This window comes from Arvicanthis niloticus, chromosome 5, assembly GCF_011762505.2.
Source record: "Arvicanthis niloticus isolate mArvNil1 chromosome 5, mArvNil1.pat.X, whole genome shotgun sequence".
Taxonomy (NCBI): domain Eukaryota; kingdom Metazoa; phylum Chordata; class Mammalia; order Rodentia; family Muridae; genus Arvicanthis; species Arvicanthis niloticus.
Window position 1 is genome coordinate 170774 of NC_047662.1, and position 12581 is coordinate 183354.

Sequence of the window (12581 nt, forward strand, 5' to 3'; positions counted from 1 at the left end):
TGGGGTTCGACCACTAGGCAGCACCTGAAGAGAGCAAAAGTGTGTGCACCAGGGCTGTGTTTTGAATAAAGATTAGAGAGTATCTGTCAGGCTTGGTTCTGTTTTTTTTTTCACCCTGGTCTCAAGCTGCCTCTAGTGAAATGACACTGCCCAGTGTTTGCTCTCCATCAGGCCCTTCCTCACTTCCTCGACACTGACATGACCTCAGCTTCTCTGATATAGTAGAGCTGGCCAGACAACTCAGCATTCTTTGCACCACCGTGATTTACTCTTTTCTGGAACTCCATCCTAAAGTTCAGTGGATCTAAGAATTCAGAGTTAGAACTATGGGCCTTCTTGGCCAGCAAGTGACTACAGCAGCACAGGGGTGTGGGACTGTGGTAAAATGAGCTGGATTCTTCCCAAATTAGTGACATCAGGACAGACAGGATTTTTTGTTGTTGTTGTTTTTTAAGGTTTTTTGAGACAGGGTTTCTCTGTGTAGCCCTGGCTGTCCGTAGACCAGGCTGGCCTCGAACTCAGAAATCCTCCTGCCTCCCAAGTGCTGAGATTAAAGGCATTCGCCACCACTGCTCGGCACAGACAGAATTTCTGTTTGTGGTTTGTTTTTTTTTTTTTTTTTTTTTTTTTTTTTTTTTTTTCCTTCCTTCTTCCTCTGGGCTACCCCCAGGACCTCTAGTATTTCTGGAAAAATATTAGGAAAAGACAGGTATCTTTGAAAGACTTGTGTGTGTATGCTCATCAGACTTGGCATCCGTTGAACACTGGCTAGGCAGTATGAGGGGATGAGTCATAGATAGGCCACTAGTACCTCTCCTCCCACTATAAATGCTTCTGCTTAGATGGAAAGCTGTCTGGGGACTCAGGAACTCAAGAACCACACAGCTCTGAGATGAGATGCTGTCCCAAGGGAAGGGTATCCTGAGACATGGGAGCTCAGGAACCATACAGCTCTGAGAGGAAGCCTTCTCAGCAGAGGCATTGCAGTTCCCAGGGGAGGGCATCCCCAATTGAGCTGAGGAGCTCAGGAGCCTCAGATTCTTAGCTTTTCTTGGCTTCTTCCAGTGAGAGAGTAACTCCAGGTGGTAAATCTTATAAAGGAGATTTATTCAAGGGAAGAATCCAGGAACAGGGACAAATCCAGGGACAGCCGCCCTCTGCTTCCAGGAGTGGACATCAGGGAATTGGGCATAGGGCAGTGCAAATAAGGATTTTTGAGGGGGCAGAGCTTGTCAGGGCAGAGATTTCCAGAGTGAGGATTGGTGGGATTTCAAGTCCTAAGCTTGGGGAGCTCAGGGATTGGTGGATTTTCATGCTCAGGGATTAGCGTTTGTTGTTGTTCTTGTTTGTTTGTTTGTTGTTTGTTTGTTTTTGTGTGAAGTTCAGGGATTGGTAGGTTTTTCCTGCTCAGGGATTTGTGGGTTTTTCACCCCCTTTTCCCTGTGTTGGGCCCAGGGGTTAGGATAAGAACTCCTGAAGTGCGGTCTCTGTAGAGCTGATAGCAAACCTAATTCCAGCTCATTTTGTGACATTATTGCCAGTAAGTTTATTTGGCCTGAGAGGGTAAGGATGGTCGGATCCACCCATTGGAGATCCTAGAAGACCTAAGAGGAAAACCTGTGGTAAGTAGCTAGGGAAGTAGTCAGTCCTGCCATTCCAGAGGTGCTGGTAAGCAGTTATGCCCAGGACTACTAGAAAGAGTATGGCCTAGATTGCTCAGTCATTATGCTGCGCCAATATAAACCTGGTGAGGGGACTTGGCAAGGGCGCTTCACCAGGTACCACCACTAGTTTTGGAAAAAGGAACACCACAGCACAAGTCCCAGACCATCCAGCAGGTAGGCAGTGATAAACTTGAGGACTGCAGATAATTGAGTCATTGTGGATGTATGCACACAGGGGCTGGGTGGTAGTATTAATGGTATTATAGACTGTGGTCTCCAGTGTACTCACGAAGTGTGTTCCTGGGGGAATTACAGCTGTCTGTGATGAGAGAGAGAGAGAGAGAGAGAGAGAGAGAGAGAGAGAGAGAGAGAGAGGAGTGATAAGGGGTGGTAGAAATTTATTTGGTTTGGGGCATTTAACTATATTATCAAAAAGGGATATGAGAACCTTAGAAGAGCTTTGAACTACTTCTACTCTGCCTATACCTAGGGGTCGAGGGGGTGGGATGTGTCCTCTTTATATTTTTTTATTGTACCTGATGGGTGGCTGTGGTGAATGCTGTAGTAAAGTCTATCAATGACTGTGTCTCCCATCTGGGGTGCCATGGGTCTTTAATTGAAACATAAAAGATTTCCCATTCTGCAAAAGCCGTCCTGAATACTCACTATGTCTCCTATAGGACCAATAAGGACAGCCTCCATAAGTCTCTGCTCAGTGTCAACAGTGGTTTCTAGTTTGGTCATAGAGAAGCAAATGTAGGGGACATGTGCTATAGAGATTGATTTAGGGGTCATAGGGATAAGTATCTCCTTTTGGCAACCTGCTGATGAGCAGATGAGCAACCTCAGATGAGTGGTCTGTTTAAACTGATGAGTATAGGTTTTCTGAACCCCAAATCCCCATACACAGAATTCACCACTCTAACTCTTGTAAAGCAATGACTACTCCAATTATAGTCAAGAGCTTAAGATTTTAAGTTTCCTTGGTCATCTTCTAAGTATAGACTTAAGATTGCTTCTTAACAGCCAGCAGTCAGGAAGCAGAGGCAAGAGGATCTCTTAGTTCGAGGCCAGTCAGCTCACCATGCTGAAAGCATTTTTGTCCAATCTGTGTATCCAACTCTCAACAGATGAAAGAGTGTTCATGCTTTTAACCCTAAGTTATAGCCTTTGCTATGACTTGAAGGCATCAGTCTATTGTTTTTTTCTTTTTCTTTTTTGTTTTTTTGTTTTTTGTTTTTTGTTTTTTCGAGACAGGGTTTCTCTGAGTAGCCCTGGCTGTCCTGGAACTCACTCTGTAGACCAGGCTGGCCTCGAACTCAGAAATCCACCTGTCTCTGCCTCCCAAGTGCTGAGATTAAAGGCATGTGCCACCAGTCCCCGGCCTATTGGTTTTTTCCTACAGTGTGGATTTCAGTACCGATTATGATAGTGGTCATGCTAATGTGTCTACAACTTTTATCTCTTTTTGTAAACTTAAAAAAATCTTGTAACCTTTAGGGAGTCATGAAACTTCAATCCACCTGTCACAGGTCAGATGGACTCCAACTAAGTACTCCTGTCAATCAACAGCCTAAGCTGCCTACTACTGCCTATTCCTGACGGTAGGATCCCCCACCCCTCTGTGCTTGCTTTGGGATTTCTCCCCTCCCTCAACTACTATGACCATGTGCCTGGAAGTTTTAAGTGAACACCTAAGATAAAGATTTTCCTCTAAACACCTTAACTTTACCATCTATGCCTAGTCTATATCTGTCCCAGATTTTCAATCAAATTTATATTGCAAACTGCTCCAAAACTGCATGCAACATGCCAGTCCTAGGTGTTCCTTCAGAACCTACATTCCAGAGTGCTCCAAAGCAGCCGGCACTTCACTAGATCCTTCCCCCCCCACCCCCCCAAAAAAAAGACTAAGCTGTGTTAGCGTGAAGATACAGCACCTATGGCTTAGACATGTAGGACTGAAAAAGCAAAGAAACAGCAAAACAGGGTTTCAAGCAAAAAAAAAGAGTTCATATGTCTTACCACAAATTATAATTGTAAAAACCAATCAATGTATCTGGATATGTTTTGACTGCCATCAGCTTCTAGAAACAGGCTGTTGCTGGGAAAGTGAACCAAGAAGTCAAAGAAATGGAAAGTGTGCTTAACACCCATAGGTGGTGCTGTTGCTCTGAGAGCACATGTAAAAAACGGGGAAGGAGAATGTAACCTTGGCTTCATTTTGTCCCACCTGAGAAAGAAATGAGTTGAAATCAGATCTGTGAATATTGGATAGGGTGGGAGGAGCCTCTGGGCCTGCCAGAGGAGTGGTTACTCCCTGTCTAGGAAAGTCCCTTAGAACTCTTTTTTATTTTATTTTACTTATTTCCTATTCACTTTACATCCAAGCTGGCTCCAAGAGATGCAGATATCCACACCAAACAGTGGATGGAGCTTGGGGACTCTTATAGAAGAATAGGAGGAAGTATTGCGGGGCCTGGAGAGGATAAGAACTCCACAGGAAGACCAACCTGGACCCCTGGAGGCTCTCAGAATATTAGAACTCTTTTTTACCTAAATTGTTTTCCATTTGGGCTTTGTGAGAGTGAAGCTATCAGCAAGTATCTCAACCCCGACTGTTCCATAATGAAGGTTTCTTGCTCTCTGACTTTCAGTGCTTTGTCTGTCTCCAATGAATTCCCTCATGGGACAGTGTCCTGTGTTTGGTGATTCTTAGCAACAGGTTTATCAGAAGTTACCAAGGGTACTAACAGCACTCAGGACTCCATATTTACTTTGTGTCAGTGACACTTCTTATTTACTTTTTCTTGCTCTAGTGATTGGGTCATCCTGGAAGTTGGATAAGAGAAAGTTCTATGCTTTCTTTGCCTTTCCTATCTTGGTCATATGTACAGGAGATTCCTGGTCTCTGTGGTATCTTCTTGGGCCCTTTCCATATTGTCAAGTCACTTTCTATCCTGGGATCCTTCTGAAGCTCTCAAATTGTTGTAAAAGAATAATCTTAGTGTCTCACAGAGGAGACCAGGAGCAAAGCAAAAGTAACTCAGTGAGGTAATTCTGTGAACCAGAATCCACAACAGGTTAATAATGAGAACTGTAAGAAACGTTAAATGTGAGTCTAAAATTTCTGTCTAGAACAATTAATTAAAATCTTTATTTCTCCCATTTTGTAAGACTTTTAGGCAAATGTTTTAATCCTCCCCACCCACTACAACATTTGCTTACACAAAGGCCCACTGCTCCACTCTAGGAATTTGATGACCTGGAACAGTGACACTTTTCTCCTAGGAACAGAGATCCCTTTCCACTTTCTCCATTTCCTGTGCACCAATTTTTTCAGGCTATCCAGTTTAATAAGATTGTAAGGTCTGACTCCAGCCAACTGAGGGAGAAAAGGCACAACCACACCCTGAGTTAGAATAAAAACCAAATGCACTTCCAGTTTCCTATCCTGATGTGTGTTTACTCTTCCTAAGCACACCCTCTTGATCAGGAGCAAAGTTCACCTTGTCCAGACACTTTAGTTAGAATGGTAATCTCTTTCTTTGTGACCTGGAACTTATTTCTAACAAGCACACACAGACAAGATGGCATGTGTCTTTTATTCCTAACATTGGTATTGACTATATCTCACCCTATAAATTGGAGATAATTGGCAGTGAACATCATGTCCAATTTGACTTGACTGGATAATCAGTGTAAAGGACGAGGAGGTTAGGCTCAAGGAATATGGCTCTTTGTCAGGCTAATAATCCTGGAGAGAATTTCTTTAAAAAGGTTTCTCATAAATATCATTGCCATTTAGAGTTGTACATTAAGAGAATGGCGACATCATGCCACACCTATCAGGAAGGGTAAAATTAAAAACAATTGTACCTGTTGCCAATTACTTTCACAAGTTGCTGACAGAGCAGGACTGTGTTGTCCTGGAGAACTGACAACCATTTCCTGAATGGACAATTACTACATGGTCCAGAACCATGTCCCAGAAGAACGAAAATTTAATTTCCACAAACTGTTGTATAGGGTTTTTAGCAGTTTTATTTGTATGAACCCAGACCTGAAAGTATTCACAGTGTCCCTTGATTGAGGTAATCACCCTAGAGACCACTATGCAGCATAAAGAGAACCAGCCATCTATGTCCACCATGACTTGAGTGCTACCTTGTACTAAACATCCCTGAAATGTTAGACAATGAAAGTGGAACAGATGATGAAGAAGGGATGGTGGCAGGGGAAGGGAGAGCACCCTTTATGGTGATAGAACCATGTCAGTTCTGAAAGGTTTCGGATGGAAGGGCGCAAGGGGAACTGAAAGGTTACTAGAAAGTTTATTGGAGGAGTTATTAACAGGACAGACAAACAGATTGATAAGCAGAAGCCTGGCAGGGCCTCCAAAGAGAGTTCAGGCCCTGGCACCAGAGACAAATAGCATAGAGGAGTCTCTACAGAGAGGAACCAGCCCACATAGCACAAGGGAGGCCTATTTTTAAAAACTTTCTGAGGAAGAGGGAGGTTTCACAGCAAGAGCCTATAGCCAGGATCTCTAGTTTATAGGCAGGAATCAGGGAAGATGATGGGGAACAGAATGTCATAAGGAATACCCAACTTGAAGTAAACTCACTTTCAAGATAAGAGATCCTGGCAGGTAACCAGGAAGTCTGTTAACTACAGACTCATAGATATTGTCTCAGTAGAATGCCAGTCAGTATCTGTGAAAGGGGGAATGTTACTGCAAAGTACTGGGGCTTAAGCAGCCAAGAGATTCTAACATTACATTCTTACAACTTCTTCCGGTATGGAAAGATGACATGAAGCATACTGGTGTCACATCACTTTCTGGGTGGTAATTGTACTCTGCAAGGTATGCCACTGTGGGATCCAAAGCTCAACAAATATCCAAGGGGCTGACTGTCTAAAATGCTTGGCTTCTATTCCTTTCTCTACAAGAGGTTTTTTTTTGGACAGAATTCATAGTCCCTGGAATATATGACACATCAGGGAGAGGGCAGCCAAAGCTGGAGAGAGGGCTCAATGATTAAGAGCATGCACTGCTCTTCTAGAGGACTAGACTTGGATTCCTACTGTGTGGGGTGGTTCACAACTGCTCAAAAATTCAGCTCCAGGGGATCTAAAGCCTCTGACTTCTTTGGACACCTGAACTTATGTGTACATACCCTTACACATGATTAAAATAACACAAATAAATCTTTTAAAAGAATAATAACTAAGGCAGAGCTTCTGACAGCTCTATGGACTCTTCTGAAGGTTTCAGGACACAACTCAGTTGAGTGGCCAGTTCAGCAGTTTTCTTAGGGGTCCTTGGAGACGGCAGCAGAACTCATTGTGTTGTGTCACATCAGGAAGGATGGTCCCTGAGGTAGACATGCCCAGGCTTGCTGGCTCTGTGTGTCTCACAAGAAAGCAATTATCCTCATGTTGTTCCCAAAGGCTTGTTCTTCCTGATCCTCACTGTCTCCTAGATCTCGGTCTCCAGGACAAGGTTATGTAGCTTCCTAGGAAGGTGCCTCATAGTTGACCTGGTAGATGGAAGCTGACGGTGCCTAAGGCCCTACAGGGCACTAGGAGCCCTTGGCCCACCACTAGTACTCCGGGACGATATGTAAGTCTGAAGCACCGTGTTCATCCCTGCCACCAGCAAAGCTCAGAAGCCCTACATCCACATGGGAGAAATGAACAGGTAAGAATCCTTAGTGCTTCCTTCCCAAACAGCTGGAGCTGAGGGAGGTTCAGTTACCAGGCTACCTAATCCATGTAATAGGAGGAGGCCCTAATTGGTCTGTTTACCTCTCACCTTCTCTAACCAGGCCCTAGACTGGTGGCTACAGACTTGAGCCTCTTGTGTGGAATCCTTTGAGGAAGGACACAGAAAGAGGCAGGCTAAGTGAGCTGTGATAACTAACAAGCCCTCGTCCTGCAGCCCAGACCATCCTACAAAACATACATGCCATCCATGGGTAACCAGCAAGGCTAGGTCAGGTGAGAGTATCTCTAAATGGCACTTACTTTGCACATGGTGCTAAGGGATACCCCTGAGCCTCAGTAAGAACTGAATAGACTTAGGATAGATACATCCTTCCTGTGTTTGCATGGGTAAGGAGATACAGGAAGTGGACTGCACAAGTTGGATAATTAGCACAGGTTTGGGGAAGGGTTTTGGGGCATTGTATAGAAGGGGGTGACAACCTAGTAGCCAATATTTGGGCTGTGCTGCTGACTCCATGAATCCTGCTAGCTCTCAATGTCAATCAAAATAATTATCATGGCTAGAACCTCAGAGCTGGAGGAGTTTGGCCATAAATAGAAATCCCAGCTCCCATTAGAGATGGCATTTTTGTTGTCAGCAAGGCTCGGCTGCTGCTGGATGGCCTCACTCTCATTGTGGGTTGAGAGGATTGTTCAGGGTTGCTTCTGACTCCACTGGTTAGGGGAAGGGCATTTCCCCAAATGCCATCATACTCACCAAGCATTTGCTATAGGGCCTACGCAGGGCCTTTTGGCATCAAATGGACTTTGCATCACAGTTGGGAGCACTGACTCAGGTGCTTCAGGGCCATGCAGCAGAACTTAGAGCATCTAGGAACAATGGATTTCTGAGCTGCCTGCAGGTGGCATCCCTTTTCCAGCAGCTTTCCACCAAGACTAGGCCAACACTGCCAGTCTCATTGCTGCTTGATGTCTACCCGCCCACCAGGATTTCTATTTATGGCCAAGCTCCTCTAGCTCTGAGGTTCTAGCCATGATAATTGTTTTGATTGGCAACTAAGGAAGAAAGAGAGGCTACAGTGTAAGCCCTTTCCAGGAGGTTTGAAGATTCTGAACATTAATCCTCACTCTACTACCAAAGAACATGGAGGTGGCCGTAGGGTTGCTACCAAGGCTGCCTCAATCCCTGGGCTAAGTTAGCTTTAGAGGAAAATCAAGAAATTGACCCTGTCACCATCTCTTCTTCCTGATAGTTCCATCCAGGAAAAGCTTACAAAAATAGCCCTTACGGCTTTAAATCATTACTTCCTGGTATCCCCAAACCTCACTAGCCTCCCAGAATACAGCCTCCAGATTCATAGAGCCTCATTTATCTCTAACTTCTTACTGTTAATACAACACATTGCTGAGTGTGTTGGCGCATGTCTATAATCTAGCACTTTGGAGGCAGAGGCAGGATCTGGAGCTCAAAATCGTCATTAATTATACAGGGAGTTCTACACAAGAGATCCTGTCTCAAACAAAACAAAAGCTGGGCAGTGGTGGCGCACACCAGCACTTGGGAGGCAGATGCAGGAGGATTTCTGAGTTCGAGGCCAGCCTGGTCTACAGAGTGAGTTCCAGGACAGCCAGGACTACACAGAGAAACCCTGTCTCGAAGAAATGGAAAAAGAAAGAAAGAAAGAAAGAAAGAAAGAAAGAAAGAAAGAAAGAAAGAAAGAAAGAAAGAGAGAGAGAGAAAGAGAGAGAGAAAGAAAGAAAGAGAGAAGCAACACTAAACTAAAACAAGGCATAATGGTGCATGCCTTTAATCCTAGCACTCTGGAGGCATAGGCAGGGGGGTTTCTGTGAGTTCCAGGACAGCCAAGGCTACATAGAGAAACCTTACCTTGAAAAAACAAAACTAAACCAAACCAATATTCTACAGTGTTCAAAGGAGGTGAGCTTTTTTTTTCCTCGTGCCTGGAGGGCTTTTATGAGAGTACAAGGTGCTGTTCTGCCCTCAAGAAATCAAATCAAAACACTTTGTGTACTACCAGCATTTATTCTGCTCGGACCCCAGGACTGAATGTTCAGTTCTGTTTTTTTTTTTCTGTGCCCTATGCAGGCCCACCATCATCACTGAGTGTCACTCTGAAACATATAGGTGGCTTATATTTGCTGTAATATAAGTAAGAGATGTTGCCAGGGTTTGATGATAAGAGGACATGATTTAAATTAAAATCTATAAACACATTACATGAATGCAAAACTTGAGCTATTTTTATGGAAATTAAGTGAAACTATTTGAAAAGACCAGGTGAAATCTAGGTGTGGTGGCTTGTGCCTTTAATTCCAGCACTCAAGAGGCAAAGGTGATGGATCTCTGTGAATGCCAGCTATGTAGTGAGTTCCAGGACAGCCAGGGCTATGTAGAGAAACTGTCTCAAAAGAAGAAGAAGAGAGAGAGAGAGAGAGAGAGAGAGAGAGAGAGAGAGAGAGAGAGAGAGAGAGAGAACAACTAGATGAAGACAACATGTAACACAATTTGAAGTAGGTCTCTGTCTGCTCTCAAGGCCCCACAATGGGTGGGTATATGCTGTGTATTTGTATACTTAAGTTAAAACAAAATGGGGGTCTTTTCAAAAGTTCTCTGACTTTATACTATTAACCAAACAATTGCTAGCCCATCAGCAAACACAGACAAACCCACAAATAGGATGATTGGCCTCCAGGAAAAAAGCCAAAGCAAGCAAAGCTAGTGAGCCAGGATCCTGACCAGCAGCTGTCCTAAATCCAGGACAGCTAATTGTGGCAGCACCCCTAGGTTCTCCCTCCTCATACTCCCACATCTACTCAATGGCCCTCTAAATACATTTGATAGCTTGCTTTTGGACAAATACAAAGGTGACAGGCAGAACATTCAGGATTGGGTGATAGGGAGCCTGTAGCTTCTTCATCTTGTGTTCTCTCTCTCTCTCTCTGTGTGTGTGTGTGTGTGTGTGTGTGTGTGTGTGTGTGTGTGTGTCTGTGTTTTACTGGAGATTGTGCTGAGGACCTCATGCAAGCTAGGTAATCATTCTACCACTAAGGTATATTTCCACCTTATTGCTTTGTTTTAAATTACATGATTGATCGATTGATTGGCTGACTGACTGATTGATTTGTATATATGCATATATGTGCACCAGCATGGCTCATTAATAGAGAAGAACTTTCAGGAGTTGGTTTACTCCTTACGCCATGTGAATCTTGAGAATTGAACTCAGGTCATCAGGTTGGTGTGGTAAGCACCTTTACCCCACTAAGCCATCTCACTGGCTCCCAGCCCTGATTTTGCCTTCTATTTTTGTCGACCTTAAACATTCGATTTTTCTGCCTCAACATCTTAAGTCGGCTTGTACTACCAGGCCTGGTTTTCTTGGAAACTCTTATTAGAACAGCTTGCTCTGAACAGCCAGCCCTTGCAGGTAGCCCAGCAGTGAGGTCAATGGAGTCAGATGTGGTGGTCCATGTCTATAATCCCAATACTTGGAACATGGAAGAAGGAAGATCAGGAGTTCAAGTCCAGCCTTAGCTACAAAGCAAATTCCAGATCAACCTGGTCTACATGAGATAATGTCTAAAAACAGAAATAAAACATAAAAAACGCCTCAAAAGGAACATGTATGAAGACCTACTACCATTGAACTTTGGGGTTATGGTAATCCTGTCCTCATATAGTTCAGCCTCCAGTTACATTGGCCCCACTTGTTCCTAAGCTACAAACAGAAATGATAAATGTATGTTCACAGCCATTAGGTTTGGAGGTACTCGTTACACAGCAGTGGGTAACTGGTGAAGGTTGCCATGTTAATTCAGGGTGGAGTAACTGATATGGCTCCTGTTACATGAACCTTTCCCCCTGGTTTACCTTGGTGATCTCCAATGTTTATGATGGCCTCCCACGAACCCTGTGTTCCTCAAGTTTCCCCTGGCCTTCATCTTTCCTTTGGGAACTCACAGCCCTGAGCTCTGTGTCTTGGCAGATTGGTTCTGCCTTTTGGAGTCTTTGTCCCTGGTGTCAGGAACACAAGCTACTTCGAAGGCAATTGAGAGAGCCTTAGGTCAGCTTTCCGACATGCTTCCTTACCCCAGAGCCTCTGTGGTGATGCCACAGAATTCTCCGACTTTAGGCCCATTTAATACTCAACCCTGAGCACCAAGTCCCACCCTGTGCAAATATTTATTTGGCAAATAATGGCTCACCAGGATGAAGGCCACAGCCATAGTAGCACAGGAATAAACTAGTGTCAGACTGTACCAGGAAGAGTTTTGTGAGTATGAGAAGGAAGCAGAAGAAGGCAAGTGTGGGTCTGAGACCTCTCAGCCAAAGGGAGCTAAGATGGGACTCAGTGTTGTAGACATACAAAGCAAAGATGTCCCATCTGGCAGGAAACAGGAGTCAGGGGCCTTAAGTCACACTCCTTGTACAAAGGATATGGGGAACCCTGGGTACTAGGGGTTGGGCTGGTGGCTTCTGCCAGCACAGGATAGATCTTGATGTCCCTTTCATCCACCAGCCTGGTCTCTGTGTTCTGATTAGGTGATAATGGGAAGATAAACCATCAAGGAGCTCAGAATGCTACTGTCAGTGTCTAAGGGCTATGATCTGGAAAGATGCCTGAGGGTAGCTTACAGGAAGATATAGGGAGCCTTGACCCAGAATTTCCAAACACTAGAAAATCTTTAACACTGTAGTAACTGTAGGAGCACAGTATGTCTGCTCTGTTAAGAAGTGGATCCTATGGCCAGGCATGGTATCAGTATATATGTAATCCCAACACTAAGGAGGCAGTGGCAAAAGGATTGACAAAAGTTCAAGTCCATCCTGATTCACATAGGGAGTTCAAGACCAGATAGAGATAAAAGCCTGTGAAAGCCTGTTTCAATCTCACATCCCTCACCCACCCCCACCCTCCACCAAAAGCAGACCCTAGAATCCTGAACACTGTGAAATACGATGTGGCTACCTCAGACTTTCCCAATAACTCCACCTTCAGGACATAAAGGATCTGCAGTAATTAAAATATGTCCTTTAAAGTGTGCTGAAGTCAGGAAGGGGGCTGTGTCTGATCACATCTGAGCTCTCCTTCTTTGACCTAGTAGAACTAGACCACTCTGTGCAGTGTTTGTTAGACACTCTAGAGCTGCCTGGTTGGTTAACGA